At 41.2% G+C, this 13,057-nt stretch overlaps 1 protein-coding gene across 3 annotated transcripts in view; it reads right to left on the reverse strand.

Annotated features, from left to right (window-relative positions):
- The window catches only part of PIK3AP1 (phosphoinositide-3-kinase adaptor protein 1), a 1,392,564-nt gene that overhangs the window by 20,830 nt on the left and 1,358,677 nt on the right, over positions 1 to 13,057 (reverse strand). The gene's annotated exons all lie outside the window — the stretch shown is intronic.

Genomic DNA, 13,057 nt, shown 5'->3' on the forward strand with positions numbered 1-13,057 from the left:
ACACTGTACACCTGCATTTGACATGCACACTGGATGTCGGTGTAAGAGTCTGTGGAGTTCACTGAAGCAGAAGTTGAAATCAACAGGGGCCATTAGGACACACTCCTTTATGACACAGAAAAAACTTCTGCTAGAAGTATTATTTCACAAAAATCGTTATGTTGTCACCTCTTTTTCATACCAGCAACACTGGTGTAACGAAACTCGAGCCCCCCCCCCCTGGCAAAGTACATAGAGTCCCACTCAGGCTCAGTCAGGAGCTCTCAGGCCAGGGAAATGAGCTGAGGGGGCCTCTGCAGCTCATGGGGGCTAATGTTACGCCACTGCCCAACAACCCAGGAAATGGGCAGTCATCCCATGTCATTAAAGTGGGGGAATACCTGGTTCCCACCTCCAGGCCACAGAGCCAATTCTGCACTTTGGCATTACCAGGGAAAGACACAGGCCTCAGCACATACACTAGATTAGTGTCATAACTGGGCATATAAAAATCAGAATATCAGATTTTACATCCAGTTGAGTCACCCAGGACAGGAAACACTCCTGTTCCAGCACCAATGAAAGTATTAGAAAAGGTTGTTGTTGACAATATGCCCTTCCTATGCAGGATTTCACAGATGCTAGTTAAATAAGCAGCGATGATAGCAACAGAGAACAATCTGAGGAAACTGTTGGAAAAGACATCTTAGGTTTTTGTTGATCAGTTGATAGCTTTAACATTGACTGCCTTCGACACCTTAAGCCAGCAGCACCTGTTAAGAAGATTGATTGAGATAAGAATTAAACTGCTGAATTTGCTAAACAATTTCCATGAGAACCCATCACATTAAGTTTTGGTTCTTAATAATATATCAATAACTTGTGGAGAAGGACAAGACTCTGTTTTACGTTTCTTTTTTACAATTTTATTTTTCAATTAAGCAGGTGACACATTTATACAAATGAAGTGCCATTTGTCACACAAATCACACACATATGCCAATTTTCTACCTGCAATTACGATTTGCATCAATAATAAGCCATTTAAATAGTCAGCAGTTATTCTCAAATGCAGTGTTACCATCTTGGATGAACACAAATTTTTCTTTTTAATTTAATATTCAACTCCACATCTACATATCTTGACAATATAGCGCACGTTGGTATTGTGGATTATACATATGTGTTGGTTAATATTAAAACCTCTGCATTTTGGTTGCACCCCAATGTATCTCCTAGTAGATACCAGAAAAGCTTTGCTAAAGCACCCAATGGAGAAATTGAGAGGTAGCTACTAGGCAATGCTCATACACTATTTTTAATGATAGAATGATTACTGTGTTCAACCAGGAAGGTGGGTAAAAGCTAACTTGCAAAAGATGGGTAAACATGTAGGATAAAGGGCCCACAAGTGTGTCAAGTTATAACATAAATGTAGCATATGAGCTGAGACCTGTGCTAGCTGCACATCCTCTATAGTAAAAGGGTGCAGATTGGTATTTGGATTCAGGTTGTTCCTACTGCAATCTACTTCAGATACTACTCTAAGGATATCTAGGTTACTATAAAGTGAGCATGAGCAAGGAGGCATGGCTGCTGCGAGTAGCCAGGAGCAGGGGAGCCGTAACCGAGATGCCCTGCGGGCTGCTGGCCAAACCGCACGTGGAGATAACTGGGCTGCACCCCATGGGACCAAGGGACAGGTCCAGGCCTGAGCCAAACCGGCTCTCTGCTTGCCCGGCAGAGCAGAGCAGAGCGAAGCCCCCGTCCCTGTCTTAGTCAGGCGACCAAGCTAGCCGAGTCTGCTGGAGTCACCCACAGCAAGACTACACTTGGTCAGTGAGTGCTTTGTGTTTCGTTCTTCTTGCACTCTAAGTGCTGGAGCAATCTCTGAATAAAAGGCAGGTTGGTTAACCGGGGTTGACCTGCCGGGTGGGGACATTTGGTCTCCTGTTGGCAGCTGAGGCCGTTTTTTGGAATCTGTCCTTTCTGGCAGTGGCGTGGTAGTGGCTCTAGGCCAGTGCGACTTTCTCCGCGCCCAGAGGCCGGGGCATTTGTACATCTACATATCTGCATACCTTGGGGCGAATATCTGCTCCACCCCTCACACTCGCCTTCACCATTAGATCAGTAGTGACAGCAAATGCAAACCTTCTAACTGTGCTTGTTCCTGAGATTTGATACTTGACATCTAGTGTGCTCGTGCCCCCTACAAGGCCACCTGGAATTGTGCAGGCTCATGTAGGCTTATGAAGGCGGGTGGCACCAGTCTAACAAAATATGTGACTCAGGAAACCCTATCGGCGCGATATCCGGTGCGGTACGAGAGCAAAGGACCAGTGGGATCAGGAGGTGGAAAAGCTTGACCAGAGGGAGCATGAATCAGCGCGAATTCGCCAGTGTGCTCCTGCCTTCCTCTGTGGCTCTGGCCTACTAGTGTTGCAGGAGTGTGAGGAGGCGGCACCGGGTTTTAACCAATTGTTGGCACGCTATCTATATTGCAGTACTACTTGGCTTATTCACTATACTTGGCCAGCTTCTCCTACATATGCATGGATTTTAATTAAAATTTACGTGAAATAATAGAAGAACAAAGAACAAAGCACAAACAGACACAGACGATTGCAAACCACGGAAAAGGCCCGTGCTCTAGTTGAAACTATGTGGCCTGAGAGGAACAAAAGAGAAACAATGCGCTATGGGAAAACTAGGACGCCAGTAGCAGCACAAAACCGGCAGAAAAGGGGAAAACTCACTGGGACTGAATGAAACAAATCAGAAGTGTCACCAGTATCGCCAAAACTCCGAGGAGAAATCTGCTAAAATTTGCCAAACCTGTGCTACCTAGCATGGAGTCTAGCCTAACTCAACTAAAAATAACTGCGAAATTCAAGTACCTGAAAGTCGCTGAGGCTTCAGTATGCTCCACCAGCAGCAACATCATGGAACTCCTCCAGCCCCTCAGTCCTATTGTACTAACCAAACAGCCTAGTAAAACAACAGAGATCCTAACCAGCCCCTCTGGCTTGGCAAGGGGGATCCCCCAGAAGAGTTTGACAAAATTGTAGAGGCAGGAATGGAAGGGTGAAAGTATCACGAAGGAGTCGATAATAACCAAACCAACAATAATCTTGTATATTTCTCCCAGAAGCATAGTGCAAAACCATCAAGAAGGAGTCCTTCAATGTACAATACATGAAAATATGGAGCCACAGACTTTAGCAAAGTCCAAAAAGGATATCTATGCGGACTCTCTGAGTTCCTCTCTGGGGGTGGAGGAACTAACTCACCTAATCAACAGCTTCGAAGAGGAAGAAGTCAGGCGTCAGATACAGAAACGGATGGAAGGTTCCTCACAGGGTAACAAATTGATTCAGGATAAAAACCAAAACCGGAATGGGGACAAAAAGAGTGCTCAAGATACAAACGAGAAATTACTGCAAATTACCTCCCCAAGTAGAGTGAGGGAGGAAACAACAGTGGTACACTGGACGTGGGCAAAGACCTCACTTATCTTGCCACCAGAGAATGGGACAACCTGTTCAATACGTGTGTGAGATATGAGCCGCCAAACACCCGTACAGGCCAAACGGAAATTAGAGGTTATTGGGCCTTACTTCTTACAAAGGTCCGTTGGAGCCCAAAACTACCAGGCCAATGAAATGGATATTGAGATTAGTCTTCTGAACATTCTGGCTATGTACACCACAAGGATTGATGAGAAAATTGCCATCTTGAAACGTTTGATAAAAACGTGCAAGTTAACGCACAGGAGATACAGCAAGGCTGCAACTGTCACCAGTTTTAGACAAACTGGGCAGCCTCCCAGAGATACTAAATTACTAAACTAAATACAAAACAGTGGAGGGGTGAGGACCCTCTGATAAATTTAAACCAAGGGGCTGAGAAAAATACATCACCTGACACCATTATAGAAAGTGTACCAAGCCCAATAGGGACTATGATAAAAACTAAAAGAGCCAAAAAGAGGAAAGGACGGAACAAAAACGTTCGATCAACAACTCAGCTCTCAGTTTATTCTATTTTTGGAAATTGTCCTGGAGAGTAACTTATAAACCCAGCTACAGAAAACGTGACTAATCTTAGCACAGTGACTGATAAAGCTTTAAGAAAAGGCTCCACAGAACCAATAATCTATAAATAAAATAAATACCATGATTGATTGAATAACAGGAGAAAAGCAAGTTCGAGAGCCGTCCCTAAACAACACTCCAGAAATTGAGGAAAGAACAATAGACCATAACTCAGCTCCCACGACTAACAAATAAAAACTTCCTTATATGGGCCTCTAAGGACCCTCCTGCTGAAATTTATGAAAAGGGATATTCTAGGGGACTGCAGTCTCGGAGGGGAGGAGAATAATTAGAGAAACCATGCAGGCGAGGCAACCGCTACCGTGCCAAGAATCAACATAAATAATGATGTAATTTTAGAAGCTAACAAGCCTAGCCAAATATCTTCATTGGAACAAGACTCAAAAAATTTGGATGGGCAGTTAATGATTAAAAATACAACCTTACCGAATATCAGGGTAAAGGATGCAATAGAATTAGAAATGAATCAGAGAACTCAAAGTTTATTGGATTTTGGCCCAGCAACAGTTCAAGTTATTTGAGCCGATGAAAGCTAGGCTGGGTCACACATGACAGGGACAATTAAGTTAATCTGACAAGATTATATCTCAAAAGGCCTCTTTGATATTTTAAACAGAAGTAACATCGTAAAGCTCACCCAATTGATCCCTTCTCTGGGGGTTGTAACTACAAAGGATATCCTTGCAATAGAGTTCACTAATCCTGGGCAAGGGCACCACAGTGAATACACCAAAGTCACCTGGAGCTCTAATGAATTAACACAAAAGGTGATGAGGGAGACAGGTGTATTCAGGAACTGGGGTATAATGATTTCCACACCTAAGACCTCTGGGTACACTTATCCATTAGAACAATATTACAATGAAGCACCTGGAGCAAACATGAAGACGTGGAGTGTTTAATCGGTGTTAAGAAACGGCAAGAGCAAATCCCTCTTCTGGATGAAGTGACTGCACTGCCGCCCCCACAACAAACCTTGGGCAGGCAGGCAGCTTTTGTAAACTGCTGCCAAAATCTAAGACTTGCGGAAGAAGGCTCCTTCAGTCATCATCTTTGGACGGAAATAAAGGGAAGGGATAGATCATCTATGAGGATCTACCTACAAAAAGCACTTGCACTTTAGACCTTCTATCCATCTGGCCCCAGAAGTTGAGTCGTAATGAGCTGAAATAAAGAATAAAAATAAATACTAAAACAAAGCTACTTAGCCACAACTTATAGCATTTAGACAAAGTAGCAATGCAAAAAACATAGGTTTGGGGTCATCCCAGTTTTAGAGCACTATCATCCAGGGTGAAGAAAAGAGCATGGAGAATAATACAGACTGTGCGGTGAAGCACCTGAGAGTTTCATTCACGCACTGTGTCTCTGTGAAGCTGTCCTAAACGAAAATTGCTAAATTATGTACAAAGAGTTTATTAAGAGAGATATAAGAACTTGTAGAGAGGTCGCGGTTGCATGTTTCAACCTGGCCAACCTCACACTCAACTTTGCATTGGTAAAATTCCTCAGGAGGGTGGAAAAGAAAATCCCGGTCACGGAACCAAGCAAGTAGCAGTAGGAAACAAACTTTCATATTGATAAATCTAAATACCTGGCAGTTTATGATTTTTAGAACGACTTGAATTTTACTAGAGAACATGTTTGTTTTATTATGGTTTTAAGCAAATGAAAGATGAATTTTAAATAATTGTTATTTAATAATGTTTTAGTGGAGATTGCATTGCAGTGGTATTTATTTACTAAGCAAATAACCTTAAACTTGAACTATAAGTTGTGGAATACTGATTATATTACTTTTTTCCTGTGTGGGTGACAACCTGATGTGCTGCAGTACACTAGAAACCCTTAGTGAACAAGTGCCAACGTCCTATCCAGTCCTTACCCCAGATTTCCAGAAAACGGTGCTCCTTGTATGTTTAGACATGGGCTTTTTTAACTGCAAAACAGCTGTTAAAGTTAGCAAGGAGTAAAGGGAGTTTAACTCTCACTTTCACTTTTGCCAAGGACCTTGAGAAGGATTGTTTAAGTCAATGTGCATTCTTTGTCCTATTAGAATCCCATTATTTTGCCTTCAATGCCTGCTGTCTGGTCTGGACAATTACTTTGCAAACATACATAGCAATTCCCTAAAAACGTTGAGACATTCTTCTCTTGATACCTATATCTGTTCTAGAGAGAGAATAGTACACCTTAATGTTTCGAATATTTGGACCCACCTTACGCTTACTTTGTTATATGTTGCCAGTAAACGATCATAACACCGTAGGCGTGGTCCACTCAGCTAGGGTGTAGCTACAGCTTATTGTTGTTTTATGTAAGCTCTTACAAAGGATTAATGATGGCTCTCTATCCTATCCGTTACATTCCTACTCACAAGCTACTCCCAGTTCTCAATATCTCCTAGCATGCAATCCAACATTGTGGAAGGAGATTTAGGAGTTGCTGACAAAGTAAGATTTTGGGCTAAAAAAAATAAATAGGAGAAGGCACATTAAACCTCACATCGCAAGAACAAGTTTCTTTTGCGCAAGAAGCACGCATCACCAAGGAATGAATGAAAGTTTCTGATTAATATCATTATCTGTACTAAGCAGTCAGGAAGGGGTTCATCTGAACAGTGTAAATGGACCGCATCAACCATGGTGGGAGATTCTTTGTTTGAGTGAGTAGGTCTTCTACAAATATTCTAAACGATCTATCACAATATTTACTTGTCTCAGCAAATAATAAAGATTTTAATCCTGCTCAAGAAACATCCCAATGGTCTCCGCACACTGCCTTTTATTGTCCAGAAATAAACAGCTATACACTTGGTTTTGTTTAGGAGTGTGCCTCTCAGTTTGTCACGGAAAACATATTTCATGCTCCAAGATGAACTAATGCATTGTAGATATCCATTGTTGGGCTTAATTCCGGCCATGTTGTAATTTAAAATGTGAAAACTAGTCACTTTTGATAATAGCTGTTTACTGTGGTTTATTCAGGTTGTTCCCCTCCCTTAGTGCACCATGTGGACGCTAGTCTACTGCCTCCAGACCCTCTGGCTGAGCAGCGTCCCTATATTTTAGGCATGCTTACGATCTTAAAACTGATCTTGCTGATGGATCCAATGCTTTTGCCTGTGCAAGTTTAACGGGCTAAACAAGGGAAGTCCCTTATTGTATAGATAAATGTGGAGAAAACAGCCAACGTCCTGTGAGAATGACCAAGTCAAAGCTGATTTCGATTAGCCTGAGTTTTTTTTACCATACTTTTTTCTACTGTTTTCTACTTGTAAAGTCAGAAGCATTTGAGTGGAAAAGTGCCATGCTAAAGAATTTGGGATTTAGAGAAGGTGAACTCTATTTAAGACTACTTGTAATTTAAAAATAATATTATCCTTTGGTTTGTGGGCAGCCAACAGTAACATGATGATTGAAACTGGGCCTTTAGTTCGCAGAGGTATGTGCCCTCCTCAAGAAGGGACCCAGTCCTAGCCAGGGTTTAAGTCACAACACAACTTAAATTATCCTGTGCTCACCCTCCGGTAGCCTGGCAAAGAGCAGGCAGTCTTAGTGTAGAAGGCAATGTGTAAAGTATTTGTGCAATAACTCATACAGTAACAAAGTGAAAACACCACACAAAAACTCCACACCAGGTTAGAAAATGAGGTTATGATTTTATAAATAAAATACGACTAGAATGACAAAATCGAATATGCAGTCGAGTCAAGATATGAATTTCTAAAGAATAAATGCAAAATAGCACTTAGAAGCAAATAACAGTTTTAGGGTTTACTATAGGTCGCTCTGGAATGGGGCAAAGTCAAAGTTCGGGCCGACTGAGAAGGAGCACAGGCCAGCTACAGGTCCCATACAGGCACGAAGGAACAAAGTACCTTTCCTGGTCGCACAAGCAAGATATGTAGTGAGAAGCATCGATTATGCTCCTGCAGAAATGCCGATGCATCGTTCTGTCCCATGGAGTGAAGGCAATGTGTTGGTTCTGAAGACCAGCGCAGAAGATAAGATGAATTGGTTGTAAAGTGTGATACACCAGGTTTTCCCACCCAGTCAAAGGATGTGTCGGTCTCCGTAGACCGCTGTGGCGGCAAAGTAGGGTTCGATGCCCTGTGCTCTTAAGGCAATGCAACAGTTCTGAGAGCGATGTGATGTGCTGATTCTCCTCCCGCAACCAGGTGGATCCTCTGGTTCTGCTACACGCAGACAGGAGATGCGTTGATTTCCATGATGCAAGACTCTGGGTCCACTTCCAGTGAACCAGACACAGAAGAAGTGATAGAGACTTTAATATCCCTTAGTCTCAAGTAAGAGTAGGCAAGCCAACAAACTCTTGGAGATCACTTGTGGTGCAAGGCAGAGTCCAACTCTCTCTCATCAGAGTCAGAGAGCAGCAAGGTAGTACAGCAGAAAAGTAGACCTTGCAGGTTAGCCTTCCAGCAGAGTAACAGTCATTGTTGCAGCACAGCAGTTCGTCTGACAAAGTCTAGTTGTAGGTCCAGAAGTGTCTGATTGGTGGGGTCAAAATATCTAGTTGGGCCTTTGAAATGGGGGAGACTTCAAAGAAGTGTCCTTGAAGTTCACAGAGACACTTTCTTCCAGCCCTGGCTCTAAACTATCAGTAGGGGGTAATCAGCCCTTTGTGTGGGGACAGGCACTCCCTATTCAGGGTTAAGTGTTAGCTGCCTCTCCACATTCCTGCCCGAAAAGGGCCATCAGAATGCAAATAACTGCTCAGATACACCTAATTTTCCTGTGTTTGTGGCTGTCTAGAGGAAATGCACAAAGTGTAGCTGTCACCCACCCTAGATGTGAATTGGAAACAGGCCACAGGCACACAGAGCTGCACAAGCAGAGACATGTCCACTTTTTAAAAGTGCCATTTCTAAAATAATAATATTAAATCTGACCTTACCATTCAAATGATATGAAACATGATGCAACTACTTTTTCTGATCAGGAATTACAGCTTAAAAATGTATTATGCAACCACTATTGTTGGCCTAGGAGAAGAGTAGGCCTCAGAGTAGTGAAAAACAATTATGGGAGTTTTTCACTACCAGGTGATGTAAAACATGAAAGTACCTACCTTTTACTCACACAGCACTGTGCCCAATGGGCTACCTAGGGCCTACCTTAGGGGTGACTTATATGTAATAAAAGGGGAGTGTAAGGCTTGGCAAGGGGTTTTAAAAGCCAAGTCAAAGTGGGAGTAAATCTGCTCACAGGCCTTGCAATGGCAGGTGTGAGACAGGTTTGACAGGCTAATTGTGTGGGTAGCACAAATAGTGCTGCAGGCCCACTGGTAGCATTTAATTTACAGGCCGTGTGTTTATGATATACCACTTTACAAGGGACTAACAAGTAAATTAAATATGCTAATTGAGTATGAGCCAATATTACCATGTTTGAGGGAGAGCAAAACCAGCAAAACAGAGGTCAGAAAAATGGAGGGAGGCAGGCAAAAAGTTGGGGGAAGGCCACCCTAATGCTGTCAGGTCTAACATATCACCACTTGTGATAGATTTTGTGATAAGACAAAGAACTGCCTTCTGGACTAACTGAATTTGACATATGATAGTGCCCAGACAGGATAGCTAGGTGGCATTCCCATCTGGATTGTATGAGGGCATTTACTATGGAGGTGTAGAATTGGTCCTCAATACAGGGAAACATATTTTTTTTATGGCTTGCACCTGCCAGCAGAAGATTTTGGGTAGTTTTGATACTGACAAATTGCTGTTGATATCTGTGCCAAAACTGCCCACAGACTTTGCAGGTGTTGAGCCAGGGCTCATTTCTGGGACTAATCCAAGGACTCAGAAAGACATGGGCCTATATTTAGAGGGCTGAGGCTCTGACTTCCATATTTAGCATCCCAGCACCATATGAGTTTGTGATAGTTCCAGTCTAATCATATTGCTAATCCAATGATGGAGCATATCAGTATTGTTGGTCCTTCTTTTGGCATTTATTTTGTTCTTTCTAACAATCTAGTCAATAAGCTTGGTCTTTAAAGCTTCACAAGAGTGCCTTGGCCTCTTGGACATGAAAACTCCTTATGAGGAAACCTTTTGGCTACTACCTTTTCAGTTGTGTTATTTAAGTCCTGGGGGACATATGTCATCTTTAATTATTGGAACTGAACAGTGAATTGGGGAGCATAAGGCTCTCTGTACAAGGTGCTCATCTTTCTTTCCTCAACCAAGAATCTGCTTCTCTGTCACTTACAGACCTTAGACCGCTCATATAAGCTGATTTAAAAGGCGTACTGCTTGATGTCGCCCTCAGTGGTACGTTATTGCAACACTTAAGATTCCTGCATTCTTCATTATTTTGAAGTAAAAAGTCCTGATGCAATCCTGACCTTCAACTTGATTCTTACCTGGCAGGCAGCCGCCTATTATGAAGATGTTACAGAGCCAGTCTTTAAAATGTTCACCTCTTTAATAAGATGGTCACATTTCATACCTGTTGTGTAGTTCCCAACAGCAATGGTATTACCACTTCCTGTTCGAAACCTATGATATCATCATGGCCTTTGCTGTGCTCTCCTGAATTAGTGCAACTAGTTAAGAGAGTCATTGATTCACCAAAGTGGACAGAACATAAAACCATTTGATACACTGAAATATTATTACACTTCTATCACACTCAGGTTGCTTAAGTGTTCACTCGCATAAAGGTCATCAATCTGTTTGGGGCACGCTCTTTTACTTAACAGCATGTTTTCATGGCTCTTCAAACCTCATTTGGAGCTCCTTCATTTTTTTACAAATGTAATTTTAGACTGGGCCAAATTTACCTTAGTATTGCAAAAATCTGTCTGGGCCTGTTTTGTTCTCCAAAATGTTCTCACTACCACTGACATCAGAAGTAATTCAGCTTAATCAATAACATTTATTTCTTCCAGGGAATCAGTTGAATTATACTGTGGTTTCTTTTTAGGGTTTTGTAAACAGAAAGGCTACAAGCTGGATGTCAAGCTGTGGGGTTGCTACCTTATTCAACTGCAAGCACCTGGACTGGTGTGAGGCACAGTGTTTGCTAGAGCAGCCCACTGCTGCCATAACTGTGTAAGAGCAGGTAGGAAGAAGGCACAGTGTACCCCACAGTGGACTAGACTACATGGCCCTATCTATACACACAGCTGCAATAATGAGGAAAATGGTGGCATTGCTTCCACAGAGATGCATAAGACAAGTATAGCCCGTGGCTCACAGAAGTAATCCTGCCCAAGTGATGCCTGTAGTCATTCTCATTTTGAGGTCACAGCTCCCTGGGGGTCTTTAACCTGCCATTCTCAGCAAATGTGCTATGTGACATTTAGGCTACTCATCTAATTCTTCAATCTCCTAGTCAACTATCTCCTGAAGTTCCACACTGCTTTGGCACTCTTCTGACCTTCTTTTTTGAACCACTCCAGATGGTTTCCTCATTGGCACTTCAGAACGTTTCTTCACTTGACCCAATGTAATCTAAATTTCCTTTGCAGACGCAGGGACCTATTCACAAATGGCATTTTGTATGTTATGTTAAGTAGTACTACAATAGTAATAAAAAACATATTAAAAAGCTACTCACAAACATACATGCAGTGTTCGGCCCTTGCCTATCCTATCTATATGTGCACATGACTGTAGTGTTTTCATACACATAAGTCTACATTTTAGTAGTAAATGATGGAGGCAACGGAGAGTGCCTAGAAAATAGGGAATACTTACTACTAAAGGGGAGGGGTTTAGAGAGGAGTAAGGAGAGGTTAAGAGAGTATTGGAGAGAGGGTTTTTTTAGGGAAGGACATGCACCCACTCAAAAAAGAGTACACATATCTCTATCCCCAAAATGCCCTTCTAAACTTACTAGTCATAAAGGGAACCACAATAGTAGTAAATTACTCCAGCTCAGAGCTGAGTAAGGGCAGAAATCTCTGTATGGTAAAGTATAGAGAACATATAAAATAATTAACAAACATTTAAAAAGTAAGTAAAACATTTTGATGTTAATTATTAATGTAAATTGATTGTATATAATTAATTTAAGTGTAGAAGAAAATAAATAATATGGTAATAAAATGTAATGCACGTTTATTTTTTAATGAACAAAGATTAATATATATAAATATTATAATTAATTAATATGTATTCTTTTTAAATTTATTTAAAATTAAATTTCACTTATTTATACTTTTAATTATTTTAAATCGGTTTTATTTTAAGTCCCTACTTCCACTGATTTCTATGGGTAGTTGTTGCAGTACCAGAGGTTAGCTATGTCTGGTGCTGGACTTACTTCTGTTCACTTTTTGGCAGTAGTAACATACACGTGTAAGCTTTGCTTTACCTCATTTTTCAAGGAGTGCAGAATGTAAGTCTATACTTTTGTTTAACTTTACACTCAGATTTTGTGAACAGCCCAAAGTAGTAAAGTTACTTAAACATGTAAGGTATATTATTCACAAGTGCACATTAACTTTGTGAATAGCCTCCTAGCAATATTTACTGATTAGTAATGTAAGTCTTTTTTTCATCAAAGGTCAGTGTAGATGTGCTTTTCAATAATAACAGCTCTTTCTTATATAACTGGGATGGCTTTTTGGCAGAGCTCAACAGAATATTTGACCACAGGCAGGTCCAACAATACTATGAGTTATTGGGTATGAGTCAAAGAAGAAGAGATCTAATAACTGAACATGCTCAACTTAACTGATTAGTCCATAAATTGTATTGACATGAAGATAAAGATCTGATATTTTATATTAAAACAAATGAGACAATCTAAGATATGTATTGGCTTGTGATATAGTCAAGCCCAATTCTTGCACTGCTTTAACTGCCCCTAAATGAATAGCTGACAATTTTCTGGACAAGATATGCAAATGAAAACTGTTAAATATCTAGTGTACCAAGATGCATTTAATACTAAAAAAGGCCAACATATGTGATCGAGGGCCAATCATAT

This window comes from Pleurodeles waltl, chromosome 6, assembly GCF_031143425.1.
Source record: "Pleurodeles waltl isolate 20211129_DDA chromosome 6, aPleWal1.hap1.20221129, whole genome shotgun sequence".
NCBI lineage: Eukaryota > Metazoa > Chordata > Amphibia > Caudata > Salamandridae > Pleurodeles > Pleurodeles waltl.